General features: G+C 48.7%; 2 protein-coding genes and 1 long non-coding RNA gene across 5 annotated transcripts in view; 2 read left to right on the top strand and 1 right to left on the bottom strand.

Annotated features, from left to right (window-relative positions):
- LOC129702104 (uncharacterized) overlaps nucleotides 1-3659 on the top strand; it is a 28880-nt gene extending 25221 nt beyond the window's left edge. For all 3 annotated transcript variants that reach the window (XR_008724322.1, XR_008724326.1, XR_008724325.1), the window contains one exon: nucleotides 2085-3659. This is a non-coding gene — a long non-coding RNA (uncharacterized LOC129702104). The remainder of the gene's footprint in view (nucleotides 1-2084) is intronic.
- LOC129702081 (uncharacterized) overlaps nucleotides 1-26512 on the bottom strand; it is a 61715-nt gene that overhangs the window by 6434 nt on the left and 28769 nt on the right. The window lies entirely within an intron of this gene.
- Nucleotides 24103-26512, top strand: part of gne (glucosamine (UDP-N-acetyl)-2-epimerase/N-acetylmannosamine kinase) — a 76204-nt gene continuing 73794 nt past the window's right edge. Inside the window, exon 1 of the mRNA XM_055643617.1 lies at nucleotides 24103-24366. The gene's annotated coding sequence lies outside the window, so the exon portion shown is untranslated. The remainder of the gene's footprint in view (nucleotides 24367-26512) is intronic.

Raw genomic sequence — 26512 nt, 5'->3', positions numbered from 1 at the left:
ACCGCAAGGCTCGGTGCTGGGACCACAGCTATTTACAAAATACATCAATGATTTGGATGAATGGATTCAAAGTAACATTAGCAAATTTGCAGATGACACAAAGCTGGGTGGCACATGAACTGTGAGGAGGATGTTATGAGAATGCAGGGTGACTTGGACAGGTTGGGGGACTGGGCAGATGCATGGCAGATGAAGTTTAATGTGGATAAATGTGAGGTTATCCACTTTGGTATCAAAAACAGGAAGGCAGATTACTATCTAAATGGTGTCAAGTTGGGAAAAGGGGAAGTACAACAGGATCTGGGGGTCCTTGTTCATCAGTCTATGAAAGTAAGCATGCAGGTACAGCAGGCAGTGAGGAAAGCGAATGGCATGTTGGCCTTTATAACAAGAGGAGTAGAGTATAGGAGCAAAGAGGTCCTTCTGCAGTTGTACAGAGCCCTAATGAGACCACACCTGGAGTATTGTGTGCAGTTTTGGTCCCCTAATTTGAGGAAGGACATTCTTGCTATTGAGGGAGTGCAGCGTAGGCCTACAAGGTTAATTCCCGGGATGGCGGGACTGTCATATGCTAAGAAAATGGAGCGGCTGGGGTTGTACACTCTGGAGTTTAGAAGGATGAGAGGATATCTTATTGAAACATATAAAATTGTTAAGGGTTTGGACATGCTAGAGGCAAGAAACATATTCCCAATGTTGGGTGAGTCTAGAACCAGGGGCCACAGTTTAAGAATAAAGGGTAAGCCATTTAGAACGGAGACGAGGAAACACTCTTTCTCACAGAGAGTTGTGAGTCTGTGGAATTCTCTGCCTGTGGAGGCCGGTTCTCTGGATACTTTCAAGAGAGCTAGATAGGGCTCTTAAAGATAGCAGAGTCTGGGGATATAGGGAGAGGGCAGGAACGGGGTACTGATTGGTGATGGTCGGCCATGGTTGCGTTGAGTGGCGGTGCTGGCTCGAGGGGCCGATGGCGTGCTCCTGCACCTATTGTCTATTGTCTATTAACATGTGATAGTTTATAGATGGTGTTAGAGTCACAGTCATACAGCCTGGAAACAAACCCTTCAGCCCAACTTGCTCCCACCGAACAACATGCCCCATCTACATTGGTCTAACCTATCTATGCCTGGCTCATAACCTGTCCAAATGTCTATTAGATGTTATGATAGTCCCTGCCTCAACTACCTTCTCTGATAGCTCGTTCCATATGCCCAACATCCTTTATGTATAAAAGTTGACCCTCAGGTTCCTATTAAATCTTCCCCCCCTCACCATTATGTCCTCTGGTTCTCAATTCCCCTACTTTGGGCAAAAGACTGAGCATTTACCTGATCTATTCCTCTCATAATTTTGTTCACCACTATAAGACCTCACCCTCCTGCGCTCCAAATTATAAAGTCCTAAAGAACCTCTCTCTCGAGAGCTCAGACCCTCGAGTCCTGGCAACATCCTCATAAATCTTCTCTGTACCCTTTCCAACATGACAACATCTTTCCTATAACATGATACCCAGAACTGAACACAATACTCTAAATGTGGCCTCACCAACGTTTGATAAAACTGCAAAATGACCTCCCAACTTCTATACTCAATACTCTGACTGATATTGTGCCAAATGCCTTTTTGACCACCATATCTACCTGTGATGCAACTTTCAACAAACAATATACCTACACTCCTAGATCCCTCTTCATCACGATGCTTCCCAAAGTCCTGCCATTCATTGTATAGGTCCTGCCCATGTTGGACTTTCCAAGACAAGCAGCTTGCATTTCTCTGTATTCAATCAACTGATGAAACAAGTGGTGAATCTCTGGAACTCTCTGCCACAGAAGGTAGTTGAGACCAGTTCATTGGCTATATTTAAGAGGGAGTTAGATGTGGCCCTTGTGGCTAAAGGGATCAGTGGGTATGGAGAGAAGACAGGTACAGAATACTGAGTTGGATGATCAGCCATGATCATATTGAATGGCGGTGCAGGCTCGAAGGGCCGAATGGCCTACTCCTGCACCTTTTTTCTATGTTTCTATGATCAAGATGCTGACATCCATCTTTACTATGTACAATACCACCCACTTCCCGAGGTGTCGCAGTGGTGCCCACCCAGACAGTCTGTCGGTCGGCGGGATGTCACCCGAAGGCTCGGCAGTCGACAGGATCACGCACCCACCCGAAGGCTCGTCTGGACCTGCTCAAAGGTTTGTCGGTCGGCGGAACACGCCCGAAGGCATGTCAGTTGGCAGGACCAGTAACCCACCTGGAGGCTCATCGCAGCTCAACCGAAGGCTCGTCGGACCGGGAACCCACCAAAAGGTTCGTCGGATGGCATAACCGAGAGGGAGCTGGAGACATTGGGCGCTAGGAGTGGGCAGGTAGAAGGGTGATGCCTCCAACACCTCCAAAGTCAGCTGCAGAACGTGGCCCCAGGACATAAAGATGGCGAGCAAGGGGAGGACATCTGATTGTGGGAACTGCTCCAGTACATCGACCGGACTCTGGACTTTGAATAATGGCACCAATAACGCGGCGCCCACACGTGTAATATATGTAAAAATAATATCACTGTGCAGTTGCATATGTGACAAATAAAGCCATATTGAACTATTGAAACTTGCTAATCATGCCTGTGCGTTCTCATCCAAATCATTGATGTAGATGACAAACAACAATGCGCCCAGCACCGAACCCTGAGCTACACCACTAGTCACAGGCATCCAGTCCAAAAAGCAACTTTCCACCATCACCCTCTGCTTCCTTCCATGAAAACACATTTCTATCCATTCAGATATCTCCCCTTGGATCCCATGTGTTTGAACCTTCCAGAGGAGCCTACCATGTGGACCCGTGTCGAATGCCATACTGAAATACATATAAGTCTGCAGCTCTGCCCTCGTCAACCTTTTTGGTCACATCTTCATAAAACAATGATCTGGATAGTAAGATGAAATTGGAGGATAGCCAATTTCAATATCCTACACAGAGCATGTGAGGATCAATGGTGAGAAGCTCCTTGTCCACATATGGGAGTTATTTCCAACACACACCATGTACCCTAAGGAAAGGACAACAAGTTCTGTCTGGTCAGTCTAATTGAATTTGTCGAAGAATACAATAATGACATTCACAATCACTGTATGATTGATATCATCCATGTAGACTTCAGCAAAGCATTTGACACGGTCCCATGTTGAAAAATAGTCCAAAGGGTTACAACCATTTAATTCCATGCAATTTAACAAATTGGGTTAAAAATTGGTCAGGGAATAGAAGGCAGAAGGTGATGCGGACGTTGATTTTGTGTCTGCAAGCCTGTGACCAGTGGTGAGCCATGTTATTGTTTATTATATAATTAATACTTTGAATGTGAATATACAAAATATGATTAGTAAGTTTATAGAGGACATGAGCATTGGTGGTGTGGTTGATAGTGAGGAGAGTAGTAAGGCAGCAGAACAACATTGATCAGTTGGCAGAGTGAATACAGATAGAATTTCATCCTGATGTAATGCATTTTGGGAGAACTAAAAGGGTAGGACACACATAATGAATTTATAAACCCCTAGGGAGTACAGGATGAAATCCAGCTGCCTTTGACTTGCTGGTGCCAGACTGGCAGACATTCTTGACTGCTCTTATTAATCTTCAACATACTTTTAATTTACTACTAGACCCGTTAGGTCTGCTCCCCCAACGTAATATTCCACCACTCACCCGTTCCCCCAACACAACCTGTTCCCCCAACGCAATATTCCACCACTCACCCATTCCCCCAACACAACCCGCTCCCCCAATGCAATATTCCACCACTCAAACATAACCCTCAACTGCGCAGGCACGGCTCATTTCCCCTCATCACCCCAGCACTCCCTCCCCCTCCTCTTCCCTCCCTTTTCTTTCCCCTCTCCTCCCCTCTAATACCCCCCTCACCTCAACCTCTCCTTTCCCCTACCCTGTCACTACCTCCCTCCCTCCATAATTCCTCTCCCCTCCCTACCCCCCTCCGATCCCCCTCAATTCTTCCTAAACCTCCGTAACCTCTCCCACTGCCCTCCTCCCCCTTTATTCCCCACATCCTATCTCCCCCACCACTCCCTCTATTCCCCCTCCTCCCCCACTCCCCCCCCTCACCTTCCCTACCCCCCTCTTCTCCATCAATCCCCAACTCGCTCTCCTCACCACCGCAGGATCTTTCCCCTCTCATCCCCCAATCCCTCCCTCACCTCTCCCTCAGTCTCCTTTCCCCTACCCTCAGTCACTCCCTGCCTCCCTCCCTCCATAACACCTCTCCCCTCCTATCCGGAAGTGGCGGCGCTGTTAACAACTGCGGCTCGCCTGCAGTCCGTTTTTTCTGTTGTTTTTTTTTGTCTTGTTTTGGTTAAGTTTTAGTTTGTTGGGTTGTGTTAGAGGGGGTGAAACATGTTCTCTGTCTCTTCCTTCAGGGGAATGCGACTTCTTCGTGTCGTATCCCCCTTCTCTGCCTCCGTCTGCGCTGAGGCCTAACGGCGGAGCTGGCGGCCTCCAACCTGCGACTGACCCCGAGGCTCCGGAGGCAGAGCCAGCCAGGACTTACCAACGAGAGTCTGGCCATCTTCGGGGCTAAGGCAGCGGTGGCCCGACTTGCTGGTGCGGTGTTAACCATATAACCATATAACAATTACAGCACAGAAACAGGCCATCTCGACCCTTCTAGTCCGTGCCGAACACGTATCCTCCCCTAGTCCCATATACCTGCGCTCAGAGCATAACCCTCCATACCTTTCCCGTCCATATAACTATCCAATTTATTTTTAAATGATAAAAACGAACCTGCCTCCATCACCTTCACTGGAAGCTCATTCCACACAGCCACCACTCTCTGAGTAAAGAAGTTCCCCCTCATGTTACCCCTAAACTTCTGTCCCTTAATTCTCAATTCCCTTGTTTGAATCTTCCCTACTCTCAGTGGGAAAAGCTTATCCACGTCAACTCTGTCTATCCCTCTCATCATTTTAAAGACCTCTATCAAGTCCTCCCTTAACCTTCTGCGCTCCAAAGAATATAGCCCTAACTTGTTCAACCTTTCTCTGTAACTTAGTTGCTGAAACCCAGGCAACATTCTAGTAAATCTCCTCTGTACTCTCTCTATTTTGTTGACATCCTTCCTATAATTAGGCGACCAAAATTGTACACCATACTCCAAAATTGGCCTCACCAATGCCTTGTACAATTTTAACATTACATCCCAACTGTGTACTGGCTTTCGGCGGTGGCGTGGAGCTGATGCAGCGGGGCTCCGAGCTGAGACTGCGGGACCCGGAGCTGGGGCAGCGGCCTTGATCTGGGGCTGCTGCCAGGAGCTGGGGCGGCGGCCCGGAGCGGAGACTGCGGGACCCGGAGCTGGGGCTGCGGCCGGGAGCGGGGACTGTGGGACCTGGAGCTGGGGCGGCTGCCCGGAGCTGGGGCGGCTGCCACGAGCTGATGCTGTGACGGGCCGTCTCGGAGCGGAGACGGCGTTCCGGCGTTCTGGCGGTGGCGACATCACCACGGAGGTCCGCTGGTCTGGAGAGCGGCATCTTCGGCCTGGATCGATCGCCTCAGCGCAGAGGGAGAACAAGGAGGGAAGAGACGGAGACTAAGACTTTGCCTCCATCACAGTGAGGATGTGCTTGGTGAACTCACTGTGGTGGATGTTTAATTTGTGTTTATTGTATGTTTTGTTATTATTGATTCTGTGTATGACTGCAGGCAACATAATTTCGTTCAGACTGAAAGGTCTGAATGACAATAAAGGATCTATCTATCTATCCCTCTATCCCCCTCCTCCCCCTTTCCTCACCTCCCCTATCGCCCCCACTATCCATCCTCACCACCCCTACTGCCCTCCTCTCCCTCTATTCCCCCTTCCTCTCCCTCTATTCTCCCCTCATCCCCCACCAGACATGAGACAGGAAAAAAAATTAAAAAGAGGAAGAGATAGATTTCTCCTTGGATTTTGTAATTCGGCAAGGCCCCACCATCAACGCAGTTCCATCACTGTGAGGCCCCACCACCACCATGGCCCCATTGCCGCGAGGCCTCACCACTACGGTCTCAATGCCTCCTGGATCGATGCACAGAACCTCAGCCGGGTCTGACCATGCGGCTGACGGCGCCTGCGGCTTGGCACCACGGAGACCATGAAGTGGGCTCGGCCGCTCGGCACCATGGAGGCGCCCGCAGATGCAGCTCCAGCCGGCGGGGTGTTAGTGATGCTCGTGACTGACAGTGGACCCGGCCAATCAGTGCGGCAATGGTGCAGGAAGGGGCGTCACCATCCCGGCGACTGACAGAAGAGGAGACTAATCTGTGTAGCAGTGACGACAAGAGACAAGACCAATCTGTCCATGCGCGATTTTAAAATTCTTAAACCTTAATAACTTTTAAAATATACGATCGATCGGAACAAAACTAGTTGCCCTTGTAGCATAAGGGAATGGTGAGTAAGGTGGCGAAAAATCGTAGTGCAATCGCGTACCGTTTTTGAGCAAATAGAAAAAAATGCAAAACCGGAAGATCAGTGTTTACAAGATCAGGGTTTAAATGTGTTACAGTTACAGGGACCTCCATAATGTTTGGGACACAGACCCATTATTTATTTATTTGCCTCTGTACTCCACAATTTGAGATTTGTAATAGAAAAAAAATCACATGTGGTTAAAGTGCCCATTGTCAGATTTTAATAGAGGCCATTTTTATACATTTTGGTTTCATCATGTAGAAATGATCTACATGATTTTAACTGATATTGTAAAGAGTGAGTCTCTGAACCTGGAAATAAAGACAAAAGAAGAAAGTGGTTGTTATTAACCATATAAACCATATAACCATATAACAATTACAGCACGGAAACAGGCCATCTCGGCCCTACAAGTCCGTGCCAAACAACTTTTTTTCCCTTAGTCCCACCTGCCTGCACTCATACCATAACCCTCCATTCCCTTCTCATCCATATGCCTATCCAATTTATTTTTAAATGATACCAATGAACCTGCCTCCACCACTTCCACTGGAAGCTCATTCCACACCGCTACCACTCTCTGAGTAAAGAAGTTCCCCCTCATATTACCCTTAAACTTCTGTCCCTTAATTCTGAAGTCATGTCCTCTTGTATGAATCTTCCCTATTCTCAAAGGGAAAAGCTTGTCCACATCAACTCTGTCTATCCCTCTCATCATTTTAAAGACCTCTATCAAGTCCCCCCTTAACCTTCTGTGCTCCAGAGAATAAAGACCTAACTTTATTGTTTCAAAGTTTATTCATAACAAGAAAGAAAATGTATGACTTTCATACTGAGTTTGACATGAAGGTTACAACATTGGCTTTGGATATGCTGCTTAAAACACCCAGCATTGAGTTCATGAAAATGTATTTAACTTGATTTAGTTCCCATGCTCTTTATAAATTCACCTCCTTCTTTTTCCTGGGTGAAGCTTTTCAGTTTTCTTAGTTGCTCTTCATAGACTCTTGTAGGCTTTCTGTGCTGCTTCTGATAATTCTGTTTGAGTTTGTTTTCATGTGACTTTTGCTTTCTTGCAGCAGCAGCTTTGCGATATGCAGTCATCTGCCTCTTTGTCATTTCTTGTAAGTGTTTCTTGCGTAGTGCTTCCACTCGTTGACTCTCCTTAGAAGAAAATCTTGTTGTTTCCTTTTTGCTCGAAGTCTCTTAATTTTCTCCGCTGAAGTCATTGGTCTTTTGTTTGCAGGAGCCTGTTCATCCATGTTGTCTGTAATTTAATCACATTCATGTAAAAGCAGTATTAAAGTAAAATAGTTCCTAAAATACTCCAGAATATTATATTAACACAACATCATGCAGTGTAGTAATCGTTATTTTGCCTACAATGAACATCAAAAGATCTACATGTACTATTTATTTTTATGTTGGTTCAATTAATGTGTTACCCTTAAAAGAAATGAAGGTGCCTACATGTACACATACATTCTAATCTGAGTTAATTACTGATTAGTCTATTTGAATGGTGTAAATTAATTTATCTTGATATCTCATGCAAACTCTGATGTCTTTAAATATCTCATTCAACAGTTTAATGTATGAGAATGTTATAAAAAATACTTATAAAAACACATATTCATCACATTGCACATGATTTACATATAATCATAGAACAAACTCCATATAATTAACTCTATTTATATTTAAAATCAACTGCATGTGTAAAATGCTCACCTTCAAATCCTTTTCCAGCTCAAAGAGCTCAGAAATGTATAGCAATAGTGAAACATAGATATAAAAACATAGAACATAGGTGCAGGAGTAGGTCATTCGGCCCTTCGAGCCTGCACCGCCATTCAATATGATTATGGCTGATCATCCAAGAGTTTGTACAGTTGCATCCAGTTGTCCAGCAGACATACAGTGTATTTTGTGTGTGTGTTAGAAATTTTCCAACAAAGACTATCTTGGAGATGAACCCAGATGGAAATGAACTTGGGTTGTACACCATTTATGCAACCAACATCGATAAGCCTACAACCAGCCAAGGCAAGGACTTTCGAACCAAACTATTGATTAATAAACAGTTAATAGATATGTGTATTGAGAATTAAGGGACATGACTTGAGAATTAAGGGACTGAAGTTTGGGGGTAACATGAGGGGAAACTTCTTTACTCAGAGAGTGGTGGCTGTGTGGAATGAGCTTCCAGTGAAGGTGGTGGAGGCAGGTTCGTTTTTATCATTTAAAAATAAATTGGATAGTTATATGGACGGGAAGGGTATGAAAGGTTATGGTCTGAGCGCAGGTATATGGGACTAGGGGAGAATATGTGTTCGGCACGGACTAGAAGGGTCGAGATGGCCTGTTTCCGTGCTGTAAATTGTTATATGGTTATATGGTTATATGGTTATTGACACGGCAGCAGATTGTTCGGTCATGAGCGAAGACATCTACGAATAAAGTTCTCACAGATACCATTGTTTGAGAGTAAGGTCAAGCTGAGAACCTACTCGGGCGAAGTTTTGGAGACTTGTGGACAAATGAACTGTAAAGTTCAGCATAATGGTCAGTCAGTAACACTGCCCATCACAGTGGCCAGCTACAGAAATAAACCAACCCTCCTTGGAAAGGATTGGCTGAGTAGAATAGAATTAGACTGGAAGAACATTTTCAACGTCAATTTGTCCAAATCACATCTTGAAAAAGTCACAAGCAAACATGCACACATTTTTGCTGACAGTTACACGGGAATAACAGGGTACTCTGCACACATTCTACTTAGGCAAGATTTGAAACCTGTTTTATTGTCGACCAAGACCTGTACCATATTCACTAAAGCAACAAGTGGAGGTAGAACTCGACAGATTTGAGCGTAATGGAGTACTCGTGAAGACAGACCAGACTAACTGGGCAAAGCCAATTGTGGCCGTACCCAAGGCTGATAAAAACTGTTCGATTATGTGGTGATTACAAAGTCACAATCAACCAAGCCGTTGATGACGAACAATATCCGTTACCAACCTCACAAGATCTATACGCAGAACTCTATACGCAAGAGTCTTCACTAAACTGGATTTGTCTCACGCTTATGCCCAACTCAATGTTGACAAGGAAAGTCAGCAGGACTTGACTATCAACACACATAAGGGCTTGTATTCATATACAAAGCTGCCCTATGGTGTGAAATCATCTCCAAAAAATGTTCAGTCTGTCATGGATCAAATATTACAAGGCATTCCGCACTGTGTGTGCAACCAGGATGACCTATTGATATTCACGGAAGGCATGGTAGAACATCTGGAAATCCTAGAGCAAGTTCTCATAGGACTGAACTGCCACAATGTCAAACTGTGTCAAAGTAAATGTGCATTTGCACAGTCAGAGGTGGTCTACCTTGGACTCAAGGTAGACGCCAATGGACTTCGCCCTGTGAAAGCGAAAGTTGAATAGAATAGAATAGAATAGTTTCTTTATTGTCATTGTAACATGAACCATGTACAACAAAATTAAAAAATGTCAGCCAGTCAGTGCACCATTCAAACATTTCTAAAAGCTAACGATACATACAAGATAAAATATTAAAAGATAAACAACTAAAATAAATATCATGAAAATAGCACGCATAAACACCCAACCCTCCATCCTTCTGTCGATTTCACAGTGTACCACAGTCCCTTAGTATGTATCGCCCCTGCGTTCCTTGGCGGCTACATTTAGTACTTTTATAGCAGTGGGGTAAAAACTGTTTTTTAGTCTGTTCGTCCTTCTCCTTGTAGATCTGTACCGTCTGCCTGACGGCAACAGTTCAAACAGGGAGTGGGAAATGTCCTTTATAATACTCTGGGATTTTTTGATGCAGCGGGAACTGTGAAAGTCCTCCAAGGTAAGGAGAGGGCAGCCGACAATCCTCTGGACGTTGTCAATGGCCCTCTGGAGCGCTTTCCTCTGAGCCGCTGTGCAGCTGGTGTACCATACGCATACACAGTATGTTAGTATGCTCTCAATGGAGCACCGATAAAAGGACAGCAGCAGTCTCTGAGTGATGTTATTCTTCCTGAGCACCCTCAGGAAGTGCAGTCTCTGCTGGACCTTTTTCAGCAGCGCAGTGGTGTTCACGCTCCACGTCAGGTCCTCCTCAATATGGATTCCCAGGAAGCGGAAATCCGCCACCCTCTCCACACAGTCCCCTCTGATAATCAATGGTAACATGTCCATTTTATTCTTCCTAAAGTCTATTATTATTTCCTTTGTCTTTAAGGTGTTGAGGAGCAGGTTATTTTCTGCACACCACACTGTCAGCTGCTCCAAATCATCCCGGTAGGCGTACTCGTCCCCCCGGAGATGAGTCCCACCACCGTAGTGTCATCCGCAAATTTGACAATGGTGTTGCTGTGGTGGGCGGGGGTGCAGTCATGTGTGTAGATGGTGTAGAGCAGGGGGCTCAGTACGCAGCCCTGTGGAGAGCTGGTACTGAGGCTGAGGGCCGTGGATGTATGATGGCCCACTCTGACTCTCTGGCTGCGACCCGACAGGAAGCTATTTATCCACATGCAGGTGGAGTGTGGAAGTCCCAAGTCCCCCAGTTTGTCCACCAGTTTGTGGGGAAGGATGGTATTAAAAGCAGAGCTGTAGTCCACAAAGTGCATCCGCACGTAGCTCCCCCGCTGCTCCAGGTGAGACAGTGCAGCATGGAGAGCTGTGGCTACAGCGTCCTCTGTAGATCTATTTGCTCTGTACGCAAACTGGTGGGGGTCAAAGCTTCTGGGCAGGAGTGATGTGATATGACCCCGGACCAGTTTTTCAAAACACTTCATCACCACTGGTGTGAGTGCGACTGGCCGGTAGTCGTTGAGGCTGGAGATGTTGGTTTTTTTTGGGCAAGGGGACTATGGTGGAGGACTTCAGACAGGGTGGAACAGTGGACTGGGCCAGAGACTGGTTAAAAATCCTCGTACAGACTCCAGCCAGCTGCTCTGCGCAGTCCTTCAACACGCGTCCAGAGATGCCGTCAGGTCCAGTGGCCTTCCTTGGATTGATGGCCCGCAGCATGCGCCTCACCTCATGCTCCTCTATCTTGAGGGTTAGGCTGCTGTGGACCATGTGCTGTGATGTGGCTGTCTCGGGTGGCTCCACTTCAAAGCGAGCAAAGAAGTGGTTCAGCTCCTCTGCCAACGAGGCGTCACCTTCAACAGCTCCAAGGTTGGTCTTATAGTTGGTGAGATAAAGTTGGCCACACTTGCCTGCTGTTGGTACTGTCTAAGTGGTCCTCTATCTTCCTCCTGTAGTTTGATTTGGCCTCTCTGATGCCTCTCTTCAGGTTAGCTCGGGCCGTGCTGTATAAAGCCCTATCGCCAGACCTAAAAGCGGTGTTCCTCTCTTTCAACAGCCGCTGGACCTCCCGGGTCATCCAGGGCTTCTGGTTGGGGTAGACCCGGATGCGTTTGTCCACTGTGACAGTGTCCATGCAGTTTTTAATGTAACACAGTACACTGTCTGTGAACACCTCCAGGTCCCGGTGTTCAAACACCTCCCAGTTGGACCTGTCGAAGCAGTCCTGCAGCTGCTGAGAAGTACCATCAGGCCAGGTTGTGATGGTCTTTGTAATAGTAGGAGCGGTTTTCCTGAGGGGGGCATATGCAGGAATTAAGAGCAGGGACATATGGTCCGACTGACCCAGGTGTGGTAGTGGTCTAGCCCTGTAGCCCAGCTTGATGTTGGAGTAGACCTTGTCCAGTGTGTTAGCTCCTCTTGTAGCACATTTAACATGCTGGTAGAATTTGGGCAGCATTTTCTTCAAGTCCGCGTGATTAAAGTCCCCTGCTATGATGTGAACACCGTCAGGATATATGCTCTGTTGACTGCTAATGCTACCATACAAATGTCCACTTGTGATTCACAAATGTCCACATGAAGCAATTGTGAATGCTCCAAAACCCAACAATGTGTCAGAGCTACGATCATTCCTTGGGATGGTGCAGTTCTATGCACGATTCCTTCCGGATTTAGCAACTGTGCTAAAGCCACTACATCATCTGCTACAAAAAGACGTGAAATGGACGTGGGGAAAGGAACAGCAACATGCTTTTGACCTGCCAAGGAAAACTTGACAAGTGACAAACTTCTTGATCACTACGATACGACACGTGAGATGAAATCTGCTTGTGATGCTTCAAGTTATGGTGTAGGTGCAGTGATCTCCCACGTAATGAATGACGGACAGGAAAAGCCTATTGCTTTTTCATCCCGCACCCTGTCATCGAGTGAACGCAACTATGCGCAGATAGAAAAGGAAGCACTCAGCATCGTGTTCGGAATCAAGAAATTCCATCAGTTTCTTCTCAGCAGACCATTCACCCTGGTAACTGATCACAAGCCACTATTAGTGATACTGGGTCCCAAGTCAGCTATACCTTCCATGGCGGCATCAAGGATGCAGTGCTGGGCAATTTTGCTGTCCCAGTAAGACTACAAGGTGGAGTACAAGAGCTCCAAGTGCAACGCAGTTGCAGATGCATTGTCCCGGTTGCCCCATGAGAACTCTGACGTGGGAAGCGAGAACTCAATCTGCACAATGCAAGTGGTAGATGAAGACTTTCCAGTGACTGCAACAGAAATTGCAACAGAAACAAAGAAAGACAATGTGCTGAAGTGGGTTTATGAATGGTTGGTTGGAATCGATAGTGGATTGAACTCAGTTCTGAACTCAGAGCTGAAGCCTTTCCATAATCGACGCCATGAATTATCATGTGAGCAGGGATGCATGAAATGGGGTTACAGAGTGGGTGTACCAGAGTCTTTGAGAAACAAAATTATGAACGAACTTCATGCCGAACATCCTGGCATAGTAAGCATGAAATCAATTGCCAGAAGTTTTGTGTATTGGCCTGGTATTGACAGTGACATTGAGTCACTGGTGAGCAAATGTAGCATCTGCCAAAATTGCTGGAGTAAACCACCAAAAACACCACTGCAACCCTGGTCATGGCCAAGTAGACCTTTTCAGAGAGTTCATGTAGATTTTTGCGAAAAGGGTAATGATCACTTTCTGGTACTAGTAGATAGTCATTCCAAATGGATTGAGGTTAAACATATGGGGTCAAGCACTCCTACTGAGCGTACCATAGATGAGTTGAGATCAATTTTTGTTGGCATGGTTTACCGGAAGAACTTGTTTCTGACAACGGGCCTCAGTTTCGTTCAGAACAGTTCAAAGAGTTCATGCAGCAGAATGGAGTAAAACACACACTTGTTCACCCATACCATCCAGCCTCTAACGGGGCAGCGGAAAGGTCTGTTAGAGTTGTCAAAGATGCTCTCAAGAAACAGGTTTTGTATGGTAGTTCAAAGTTCAGCATGAAACATCGTTTGGCTAGTTTCTTGCTGAAGTACAGAACCTCACCACACACAACAGGTTACTCACCTGCAGAACTGTGATGAAGAGAAGGCTAAGAATACGCCTAAGTCTAGTTCAACCCAATTTGGCTTTGAGAGTTGAACAAAAACAATTAAGTCAAAAACGTCACTTTGACTCCCACAAAAAGGAGAGGTACTTCAAGCCAGATGAGCAGGTTTGTGTTCTCAGTCCTCCCAACAAGTCCAGTAGAGACAAATGGGACGTTGGGAAAATAGTGGAAGTGTGTGGAACAAAAAGATACTTAGTTGAAGTTGGTGATAGGATCAAAAGTGTTCATGTTGATCAAATGATTCCAGTCAAAGATGAACCAAAAACTGAACATGAAGTCCTAATCCCTGAGTCTTTATCAGAAAGTGAGTTGGAAGAGCCAACTGTGATTGAAACACAAAGTTCAGTCAGTACAGACAAAGAAACAGATTCCTCTAGTCAAAGTCAGAGCCAAACAAGTCAACCTTTTTTTTTAAATTTTTTTTTTTTTTTTTAATTTCAAAATAGACTTTATTCATTGATAAATATATACAATTCCTGAACCATTCAAACAAACAAAATTCATCCGACATTTTCGGAGACTATACAAGTTTTTTCAGTACAATTTTTTTACATTTTTCAAATTTCACCAAACAGTCCCCCACCCGTGCCACTCTGTGGCCCCTGTCCAAGTAATAAATATATACAGTGTTTACAGTGCGAAAATCCCATTTGACATTTTCACCTCCACAAATAATGTCCCCCACCCGTGCCACTCATGTGGCCCCCTGGCGTGGGATACCTTCCCTTAATTTAATTTGAGGGGCGTCTCCACCATATCGTGTCCCTCATGTCCAGCAGCGGAAGGACCCTAGACTGTGGTCCTCCCCCACCGAGCCTTGGCGTTGGCTGCACCAAGCTTCAGCGAGTCCCTTAGCACGTACTCCTGCAGTCTGCAGTGGGCCAGTCGGCAACATTCCCTGACGGACATCTCGCTCTGCTGGGTGGTGAGCAACGCTCGGGCAGACCAAAGAGCGTCTTTGACCGAGTTGATGACCCTCCAGCAGCACTCGATGTCAGTCTCTGAATGTGTCCCTGGGAACAGTCCGTAGATCACAGAGTCCTCTGTGACGGAGCTGTTCGGGATAAATCGTTCCAGGGACCCTTGCATACCTCTCCAGACTCTTTTTGCAAACCCACACTCTGCAAAGAGGTGGGCAACCGTCTCCTCTCCACCGCAACCGTCCCGGGGGCAGCGTGAGCTGGTGGTGAGGTTCCGACGGTGCAGGAAGGATCTAACTGGGAGGGCTCCCCTCACCGCCAGCCAAGCCAGGTCTTGGTGCTTGTTGGTGAGTTCTGGCGATGAGGCATTTTGCCAGACAAGCTGGGCAGTCTGCTCTGGGAACCACGCCACCGGATCCATCGAGTCCTTTCCCTGCAGTGCCTGCAGGACATTCCGTGCTGACCACTGCCCGATGGACTTGTGGTCAAAGGTGTTGGTCCGGAAGAAGCTTTCCACAGACGACAGATGGGGCGGCAATGTCCAGCTGACTGGCACATTGCGTGGCATCTGCGCCAGGCCCATCCTTCGCAACACCGGGGACAGGTAGAACCTCAGCAGGTAGTGACACTTAGTGCCCACGTGCCTTGGCTCTACACTCCGCCTGATGCAGCCACACACAAAGGTGGCCATCAGGGTGAGGGCGACGTTGGGCACGCTTTTACCCCCGTTGTCTGCCGACTTGTACATTGTGACCCGTCGCACCCGGTCCATCCTCGACCCCCAGATGAACTGGAAGACGGCCCGGGTGATCCCCGTGGCGTAGGAGGGAGGGACAGGCCACACTTGTGCCAAGTACAGCAACCCCGAGAGCACCTCACACCTGATGACCAAATTTTTTCCGGTTATGGAGAGGGAGCGTTGCCTCCACAGCTCCAGCTTCCTCCCCACCTTGGCTATCCGCTCCAGCCAATTCTTGTTACTCGCCTCAGCCCCCCCGAACCAGATCCCCAGCACCTTCAAGAAGTCAGGCTTGATGGTGAAGGGGATGGAAGATCGGTCGGGCCAGTTGCCAAAGAGCATGGCCTCGCTCTTCCTGCGGTTCACCCTGGCTCCCGTGGCCGACTCAAACTGGTCGCAGATGCTGATCAATCTGCGGACCGACCTTGGATCCGAGCAGAAGACGGCGACATCGTCCATGTACAGGGAGGTCTTTACTTGAATGCCTCCACTGCCTGGCAATGTCACTCCTCTTATGCTCGCATCCTTCCTGATGGACTCGGCAAAAGGTTCAATACAGCAGACAAACAAGACAGGAGAGAGAGGGCAACCCTGCCTGACTCCAGACCTTACAGGGAAACTGTCTGATTCCCACCCATTGATTTGGACTGCACTACTGATATTGGTGTAGAGCAGTTTGATCCAATTTCGGATTCCCTCCCCAAAACCCATTTTAGAGAGCACGTCCCTCATGTACGTGTGCGATATCCTGTCGAAGGCCTTCTCCTGGTCCAAGCTGACTAGGCAGGCATCCACCCGTCTGTCCTGCACGTAGGCAATGGTATCTCTCAGCAGCGCTAGGCTGTCTGAGATTTTCCTGCCAGGTACAGCACAGGTTTGGTCCGGGTGGATTACCCGTCCCAGAGCAGACTTGACCCGGTTGGCGATGGCCTTAGACAGGATCTTGTAATCTACATTCAACAATGTTATGGGTCTCCAATTCTTTATATCCTTCCTCTCCCCCTTCTGCTTGTAGATTAGGGTAATGCTGCCTTTCCTCATGGAGTCTGACATGCTGCCTGCTAGAAGCATGTCGTTGTACACTTCCAGCAGGTCCGGGCCCACCCAGTCCCACAGAGCCGAGTACAACTCAGCCGGTAAGCCATCGCTTCCGGGAGTTTTACTCGAGTCAAAGGAGCGGATGGAGCCAGTCAGCTCCTCTAGGGTCAGTGGTTGGTCCAGACTCTCCCGCTTGCTGTCCTCCAAGACCTCCGTGATAGAGGACAGGAAGTTCTGGGAGGCGGTGCTGTCTGTGGCCTTTTTGTCATACAAATCCGTGTAAAAGGATTTGCAGACCCTCAGCATGTCTGTCTGCGAGGATGCTACCGAGCCGTCCTCCTCCCTAAGGCTGTTGATCACAGAGCTCCCCCTGTGAACCTTATGGAAGAAGAAACGTGAGCACGTCTCATCCTGCTCCACATGGCGGACCCTAGATCGGAAGATGATCTTGGAGGATTCAGAGGTAAAGAGCCGAGCTTGCCGGTCCTTCACCTCTCTAAGTTCCTCCCTCACATCCACCCCCCTCGACTGCAGAAGGAGCAGTTGTTGCAAATCTGTCTGGAGTTGACACAATTCCCTCTGACTCTGTCTTGCTTTCTGAACCCCTTTGGCTATGAAGAACCTCTTAATGTTCTCCTTGGTTGCTTCCCACCAGAGTGTCGGGGAGTCAAAGAGGGGCCTCACCGTTCTCCAACATGCGTAGTCCCTCTTTAGCTCCTCAACGTTCTCTGGGGTCAACAGCTTCACGTTTAACTTCCATGTCCCTCTGCCTGCCTTCCGGTCCTCCTGTAGGTGACAGGAAGCCTGAAGGAGGCAGTGGTCAGAGAAGAACACCGGCGTGATGTCGGTGTGTCTCACCGTGACGGCCTTCGTGGTGAAGACAAAGTCTATCCGGGATCGGGCTGAACCGTCCGATCTCGACCAGGTGAACCGCGGCTGTGACCCGCCTGCAGGGTCGCTGAAGGCGTCGTGCAGCTTTGCGTCTTTTACCGTTTCCATCAGGAACTTGGACGTGATGTCCAGTCTGTTGTCGGCACTGCCGGATCGTCCAGCCGCATCAATGATGCAGTTGAAGTCACCGGCCAGAACGAGCTGCCGGGACGTGGCCAACAGCACTGGGAGCTGCTGGAGAACGGCCAGCCGCTCGCTCCGCACGGGTGGGGCATACACATTTATCAGCCGGAGCGGAGAACCACGGTACATAACATCCACCACGAGGAGACGCCCCGCAACCACCTCCCTGACCTCAGTGATGGCGAAGTTCCCTCCCCGCAGCAAGATCCCCAGGCCGGAAGCACGACAGTCATTGCCCCCCGACCACACCGACAGTCCGTGGGGCCACCATCGCGACCACCTCCGATAGCAGCGGAGGTGTGGCAACCCGCACTCTTGCAGAAAAGTCACATCTGCCTTGACCTTGGACAGGTACTGTAAGGCATTAACACATCGCGCAGTGCTCTTCACACTGCGCATGTTTAAGGATGCCAGTTTCAGCTCCATTAGAGTCACTGACCACTTTCCTGTTTCCTCATGCCCACCGCTTCAGCGAATTGGCGCATCTGTCCTGGGCTCAGGTACCCGCCCTCCTCAACGAGTTGGGTTTCCTGTGTCGTAACCAGAGGTGTCGTTGGGGGGGGCTGCTCGTTTTACCCCCTTCTGGGTGCGCCGCTTCCCCCGTCTTTCGTGGTTGGGGCACGGTGACTAACTTACTGCTCCCGGTTGCCCGGAGCTGGGGCCCATTGGCCGCTGCACTGCTCCCGGTTGCCCGGAGCTGGGGCCCATCGGCCGCTACAAAGCTCCCGGTTGCCCGGAGCTGGGGCCCATTGGCCTCTACAATGCTCCCGGTTTCCCGGAGCTGGGGCCCAACGGCCACTGCACTGCTCCCGATGCCCTGGAGCTTGGCCCCACCGACTGCTGCGATGATCCCGGTCTCCAGGGCCTGGGGCCCAACGGCTGCTGTACTGCTCCTGATGTCCTGTGGCTGGAGCCCCTCGACCGCTGCTCTGCTCCCGATGTCCTGGGGCTGGGACCCCTCGACCGCTGCTCTGCTCTCGATCTCCTGGTGCAGGTGAACAATCGGCATGGACCTTCTCCTTTCCTCCCCGGTTTTCTTCTTGTGGGGTTTCCCGGTTGCCTCATCCTCCGACGACGAGGAGAGGTTGCTGCCTTCCGTCAGGGAGAGAGACCATTTTTTGGGGGTTTTTTTGCGCTTGCCAACCCCTTCTGGCCTCTGCTCCTTGTGACCCTTCTGGTGTTTTCCATGCCTCACCATCGTCCACTTCAACACCTAAACCTGTTACACCTGTTACTGTTAGAGGATCAGGCAGGATCCGTAAACCAGTCAGATTAGGTTTTTAAGTTAAGTAACTCACTGTCTAGGTAGAATGAAAATGTGTAAATATGTAAAATAAATATATTGTGTTATCATTTAAAATTGAATGAAAACTGGTTTAAATCAAGTATCATAACAAGAAAATTGGAACTGTGTACTTAGATTTAATACTTAAAAAAGGAGAGCAGTGTAATGTATTCATGCATATTCATTATATGCTAATGAGTTGGTCTTGTATATAAGTAGGGAATGTTGGGTAATAAATCTCTCTTGTGATCCAGCCAGCCTACATGTAAGTTATTGTTCATTCTACTGTCCGGAATATAACAACGAGGAATTTGCCTTGGTGCTCCGCTCGCAAGTGACAGCACGACATTTCAATTTTAATCAATCAATCAAAACTTTATTGTCATTCAGAAATACATCAATAAATGCAAGTCTGAACAAAATTTTGTTGCATCTGGCTCCCCGTGCATCTTAAAATAACAAAAGGATAAAATGGATAAAAAGATAAAATGGATAAAAAGATAAAATAGATAATAGTGGCGGCACATGACATGGCATTCAAGAGTCTGATGGCTCAGGGGAAGAAGCTGTTGCAAAACCTGGCCGTTCTGCTCCTTATACTACGATATCTTTTGCCCGAGGGCAGCATGATGGAGATGTTTGGGGTCCTTTATAATACTGTTGGCCTTAGACAAGCAATGTTTGCACGCAATGTCCCCGATTGAGGGAAGGGAAGTCCCAATGATTTTTTCAGCCATCCTCACCACTCTCTGCACGGACTTCCAGTCGGAGGCTTTACAGTCCCCAAACCAGACAGAGATGCAGCTGGTCAAAATGCTCTGTATGGTGCCCCTGTAGAAAGTGGTGAGGATGGGATGGGGGAGGTGAGCTCTTCTCATCCGGCACAGAAAGTGCAACCGCTGCTGCGCACTCTTAACTAATGATGTGATGTTTTGTGACCAGGTCAGACTGTTCATGATCTGCACCCCCAGGAACTTAGTGCTACTGACCAACTCCACATCGCTGTCATTAATGTGAAGTGGTGCGTGACTGTGCCGGTTTTTCCTAAAGTAAAACGATGACCTCCTTTGTTTTGTCAACATTCAGGATCAGATTGTACACAAAAATGCTGGAGAAACTCAGCGGGTGCAGCAGCATCTATGGAGCGAAGGAAATAGGCAACGTTTCGGGCCGAAACCCTCCTTCAGATTGTTCGTGTTGCACCAGTCCACCATTTGTTTTACCTCCTCCCTGTAAGCCAGTTCATTGTCGTCCCGGATAAGGCCCACCACTGTTGTGTCATCTGCGTACTTCATGATGTGGTTTGTACTAAACCTGGCACAACAGTCGTGGGTCATCAGGGTAAACAGCAGTGGACTCAGGTCGCAGCCCTGAGGGGAGCCGGTGCAGCCCTGAGGGGAGCCGGTGCTCAGAGAGATGATGTTGGAGGTGTTGTTTCCAACCCACACTGACTGGGGTCTGTCAGTGAGGAAGTCCAGTAGCCAGTTACACAAGGGGGTGCTGAGGCCCAATGGACCCAGTTTGCTTACTGGGGTGCGGAGGGATGATTGTATTGAACGTGTATTCTTCTCCTCTAGATGTTCCAGGCTCAGATGGAGTACGGAGGATATAGCGTCCTCTGTGGAGCGGTTTGGCCTGTAAGCAAACTGGGAAGGGGTCAAGTGTGGAGGGAAGTCTGGAGGTAATATGGTCCCTGACCAGCCTCTCGAAGCACTTCATCATTATGGGAGTGAGTGCTACAGGGCAGTAATCGTTGAGACATGTTATTGCAGATTTTTTTGGCACTGGTATGATGGTGGCAGTCTTGAAACACGATGGGACGACAGCCTGGTTCAGCGAGGTGTTGAAGATGTCAGTAAGGACATATGCCAGCTGATCAGCTCATTCCCTGAGCACCCGACATACAGTAAACCATTAAGAATAAAACATTGAAATATTAAGAATAAAACATTATAGTTTATGGGTAAACAGATTCTAAAGTTTAACAGTATTGAGGTACAGAGGGAACAGATGCAAGTATCCCTGAAGGTGACAGTGCAGGTAGATAAGATGGTGACACATGTGTCCAAAGGGTCCAGGCCCAAAATGTGTATCCATGTTTTCTAGAGATGCTGCCTGACCTGCTGAGTTACTCCAGCACTTTTTGTCTTTTGTGTAAATCAGCAGCTGCAGGTCCTTGTTTCTGAAAGACATTTGCCTGGGAAATATAAATGGAAGAGTGAAGAAGGATCCTGACCTGCAACCTCCTCTGTTCATTCCCTCCACAGATGCTGTCTGACCTGCTTGAGTTCCTCCAGCAGAAATGGAAGAGCAGATTAGTTGTGTAACAACTTTGTAAAACGTTGGTTGGGCCATAGCTGGAGTACTGTGTGCCGTTGTGGTCCCCAGACTGTAGCACCGGAGAGGGTGCAGAGGAGATTCCCCTGGATTTGCCTGGACCGTGACCTCTCAGTAAGGGGGTGAACTGGACAGGTTTGGGTTAGTTTGACAATAGGGTGATTTCACTAAAGGTCACTGGAGCGTAGATCCGCACCCACGTGACCAAAAATCTCAAGTGGAGGACATTCTAGAGTTCCGGTACATGTTAGTGGATGGGAAAACACGCACTTTCCCACCCGTTAAAAACATAGAAAACGGCCAGGTTTTGATCTGCAATTTACTGTGCCAGTCGGGGTGACCGTGAGGCACAGCTACCTAGATTTACAGGAAAAAAAAAAGATAGAAACTAAGGTAAATTAAAGAGGGAGCTGAAGGTGCCAATCCAGCGGAAGTGAACAGCCGACATTCGCCGTGGAGATTTAAAGGTCCAAAATATCGGGAATTATCGCGTTTGCTCGCTGAATTTCATCAAAAGTAAGGCATTATTGACTCACGGTCACCCCGACTGGCACAATAAATTGCAGATCAAAACCTGGCGTTTTCTATGTTTTTAACGGGTGGGAAAGTGCGTGTTTTCCCATCCACTAACATGTACCGGATGTCTAGCATGTCCTCCACTTGAGATTTTCAGTCACGTGTGTGCGGATCTACGCTCCAGTGACCTTTCGTGAAATCACCCTATAGACCATGTGCAGGAGGAGAGGGTGCAGTAGGCCATTCAGCCTTCGAGCCAGCACGTTGATGGGTCACAGAGAGGGCGGGTAATAGGGAACATTTTCCCACGCCGGACTGGGGTAAAAACCAGAGGGGAAACAGGGTTAGAGACACACTAGTGTCAGAGCACATGAACTGCTGAGGCTCAGGCCACGGACCGAGGCCGGTGCATGGACGGCCACGACGGGCCGAAGGACTCCGCCTGTACAACACTGCAGGATGATGCTGCTGCTGCCGCTGTTCACGGGCTCTGAATCTAGCGCCCACCTGGGTCGGACGGAGGGGCGCTACTCCCCAGATGGAAAGCCCCGACATCCGCGGAGAGACCCAGGCCCCACCAGCCCTGCCCGGTGCAGGCTGCAGTCGCCATAGTAACGCCCAAAAATCTTATAGCGAAGCAAGATAGGCTACTCCTGCTAAATGCAATGGACTGACGTGTAGTACGCTATGGAGGGGATCATGGGCATTTTCCACGCCCATTTTAGCAACCTGAGCCTACCTAACCCGACCCGACTCGCACTGTAATCAATGTTGCGGGGCAACAGTTTGTGTGGGTCAGATTCATAAATCTGTCAGTTCAAACTTATTGTCAAGAATAAAATTTGACTCTGGTAATTGTCTTTTTTTTAATGTTTTTTAAATCATTTATTTTTAAATGGCTCACAAGCAGTGTTTGAGTTGATTTTGTAGCAACCGGAACCGACCCGACTCGCAGGGTGATTGACAGGGGGGGGACTTTTTGTGCGTGATTATAGGGTTAGATTCATAATTCTGTTGATTCTTGTTAAGGAATAAAATGTTTATAAACACACATATATGAAAATTATATAAATGTATATAACACACACAATTATATTTCTTCTAATCCAATAATGAACTTTATTTCAGACTAGACAAGGGACATTAAATAAGAAACATTGTCTTGGGGCACTCTCTCTCCCCGCTGCCCCGGGCCCCGGACTCTCTCTCCCCGCTGCCCCGGACCCCGCACCTTCTCTCCCCGCTGCCCCGGACCCCGCACTCCCTCTCCCCCCCGCTGCCCCGGACCCCGCACTCCCCTCTCCCCGCTGCCCCGCACTCCCCCTCTCCCCGCTGCCCCGGACCCGCACTCTCCCTCTCCCCGCTGCCCCGGACCCCGCACTCCTTCTCCCCGCTGCCCCCCGCACTCCCTCTCCCCGCTGCCCCGGGACCCGCACTCCTTCTCCCCGCTGCCCCCGGACCCCGCACTCGCCCTCCCTCTCCCCGCTGCCCCGGGCCCCGGACTCTCTCTCCCCGCTGCCCCGCACTCTCTCTCCCCGCTGCCCCGGACCCCGCACTCCCTCTCCCCGCTGCCCCGCCCCGCACTCCCTCTCCCCGCTGCCCCGGACCCCGCACTCTCTCTCCCCGCTGCCCCGGGCCCCGCACTCCCTCTCTCCCCGCTGCCCCGCACTCCGCTCTCCCTCTCCCCGCTGCCCCGGACCCCGCACTCCCTCTCCCCGCTGCCCCGGACCCCGCACTCCCTCTCCCCGCTGCCCCGGGCCCCGCACTCCTTCTCCCCGCTGCCCCGCCCCTCACTCCCCGCTTCTCGGGCCCCGCACTCCTTCTCCCCGCTGCCCCGGGCCCCGCACTCCCTCTCCCCGCTGCCCCGCTGCCCCGCATTCTCTCTCCCCGCTGCGGATCCAATCTTTGGCCGGAAGCAAGAAGGCGGAGCAAGATGGCGGAACAAGATGGCGGAGTCAGGTTGCTAAAATGTGTCCTATAATCAAAGATCTTAGAGCGAAGCTATAAGATCTTTGCCTATAATCACCCATGAATCCGCCCATGAGCGTACCTCACTATTGCGTGAGAGTAACCCATCTTGCTTCGCTATAAGATCTTTGGTAACGCCTAGGCCCATAGGCCGCGCCCCCTTGGCGTCAGCACCCGGAAACGGAACCTCGGAGGGCGGAGCGTCGGCCGAGGGAAGGTAACGATCAAAGACCCTATTAAAAAGAAATGATTTAAAAAACATTAAAAAAGACAATTACCAGAATCAAAATTTATTCTTGACAAGAAGTTTGAACTGACAGATTTATGAATCTAACCGACACAAACTGTTGCCCCGCAACATTGATTACAGTGCGAGTCGGGTCGGGTCAGGTAGGCTCAGGTTGCTAAAATGGGCGTGGAAAATGCCCATGATCCCCTCCATAGCGTACTACACGTCAGTCCATTGCATTTAGCAGGAGTAGCCTATCTTGCTCTGCTATAGGATCTTTGGTAACGATCGACGGAGCGGGTAGGACAGGCTGTCGAGGACGGTAGGTGATGATGGCGGCCGGCGGTGGGGGGCAGGACAAAAGGGCCGAATCCCTGAGCGTCCCGGCGGGGGTGTGCTGGGGGCCCCCCATCCCCTTCGGCCGAGAATCGCCCGGTGTCGGATCTGTCTCACTCTCACCGGTCACCCTCCCCAGCTGAGCGTCGGCGGTTTATGTGCTCTGACACCAGTGTGTGAGCGGTCGGGATGAACCCCGGCTCAGGGGAGAGGTTGAGACACGGGAGTGCAGTCAGGCCTGGGGCCGGCGGGCAGAACTGTCGGGGTTGGGAATCGCTGACCGGAGAACACTCTTCACTAATTGTAACTCAGGAGCTGGGGGGCACAGAGGTTTTTAGATGGATATGCACCTGGCTCCACTACCCTCAAGGCAACTGCGTAAACCTAAAGAACATTTTCTGAACGACACCCAATGCAAAGATAAGATGAGTACAGATTGCAACTAATTGAAGGCTTTGGCATCCCTCTAGTCACAGACACAGCTTTGCAAAGTGAACGTAACCCTGGTTGTTTTAATTGTTTTGTGTGGAACGTCGGAGGTTGAAGAGGAATCTGCTGGAATTGAAGTATATAAAATTGTGAGGGGAATTGATAGGGTGGAAACTAGAAAGTAAGACCTGTCGCCCAGGGTGGAAATGTCGCAGACGAGAGGGCATAGCTTTAACGGGGCTGAAGGGCAACATTTAAAAGAGACTAGACCAAGTGGGACCCGTTGGGTCCTGTCCCCTCGACGCAAATTTTGTGTGTGGGGGGGGGGGGGGGGCATGCGGCGTCATACACACTAACTACCCCCCCCCCACACACACTAACCACCCCCTTGATATTATATTAATATTATTCATTGGGCTCCTTTTACCTATACCCACCCTATCCACTGACGCATAGTCCCCAACTCGCAGATGCGTCTAGAGAGGAAGGGGGCAGTAGAGAAAGAGGGCAGAGAGAGGGGGCAGAGAGAGAGGGCAGAGAGAGAGAGAGGGAGGGGGGGAGGGGGCGAGAGGGTGGGAGGGGTAGTGGGCGGCACCTGACAGACGCATTATTACGTCATCAGCCAAAGCCAGCTGGTTTTATTTTCTAATTATTGTTATTTCAGATTTCTGAGCATTTTGATTAATAACTCGAGAAATAATGCATGAATTTTGCAGATAAGGCACTTTTGGACTGCACGTAATAAATCTCCGTCGGAGTATGTCAAAAATTTACAGGTAGTGGTTCTTCTTGGTTCTTGGTTACTTGATCCTCCAAAATATTACAACTGGAATTTAAACTGGAGGTGGTGAAGGGAGGGATTAAGCCAGAAAGGGTTATTGGGAAGAAAGTGCTACTTTAAATTTAGTTGCATCTGGTTGGGTAACTATAGTTTGGTGGAGATTATTCCATGCTTTAATTGTGCGTGGGAAGAACGAATTGCTGTACATGAGGGATAAAATTGGTCCATTGGAGAGACAGAATGGACAGCTACCTGCAGAGCCAAAAGAGATGGGGGAACAATTTATTTTCGTCGGTATTCACCAAGGAGAAGGATATTGAATTATGTGAGGTAATGGAAGCTAGTAGAGTAGCTATGGATACTATGAGTTTCAAAGTAAAAGAAGTACTGACACTTTTGAAAAATATAAAAGTGGATAAGTCTACAGGTCCTGACAGGATATTCCCTAGGACATTGAGGGAAGTTAGTGTAGAAATAGCTGGGGCTATGACAGAAATATTTCAAATGTCATTAGAAACGGGAATAGTCCCCGAGGATTGGCGTACTGCGCATGTTGTTCCATTGTTTAAAAAGGGTTCTAAGAGTAAACCTAGCAATTATAGGCCTGTTAGTTTGACTTCAGTGGTGGGCAAATTAATGGAAAAGATACTTAGAGATAATATATATAAGCATCTGGATAAACAGGGTCTGATTAGGAATAGTCAGCATGGATTTGTGCCTGGAAGGTCATGTTTGACTAATCTTCTTGACTTTTTTGAAGAGGTTACTAGGGAAATTGACGAGGGTAAAGCAGTGGATGTTGTGTATATGGACTTTAGTAAGGCCTTTGACAAGGTTCCTCATGGAAGGTTGGTTAAGAAGGTTCAACTGTTGGGTATAAATGCAGGAGTAGCAAGATGGATTCAACAGTGGCTGAATGGGA

This window comes from Leucoraja erinacea, chromosome 1 (assembly GCF_028641065.1).
Source record: "Leucoraja erinacea ecotype New England chromosome 1, Leri_hhj_1, whole genome shotgun sequence".
Lineage (NCBI taxonomy): Eukaryota > Metazoa > Chordata > Chondrichthyes > Rajiformes > Rajidae > Leucoraja > Leucoraja erinaceus.
The sequence above is the reverse complement of the archived record's forward strand: the minus strand, read 5'-3'. Positions and strand labels throughout refer to the sequence as shown.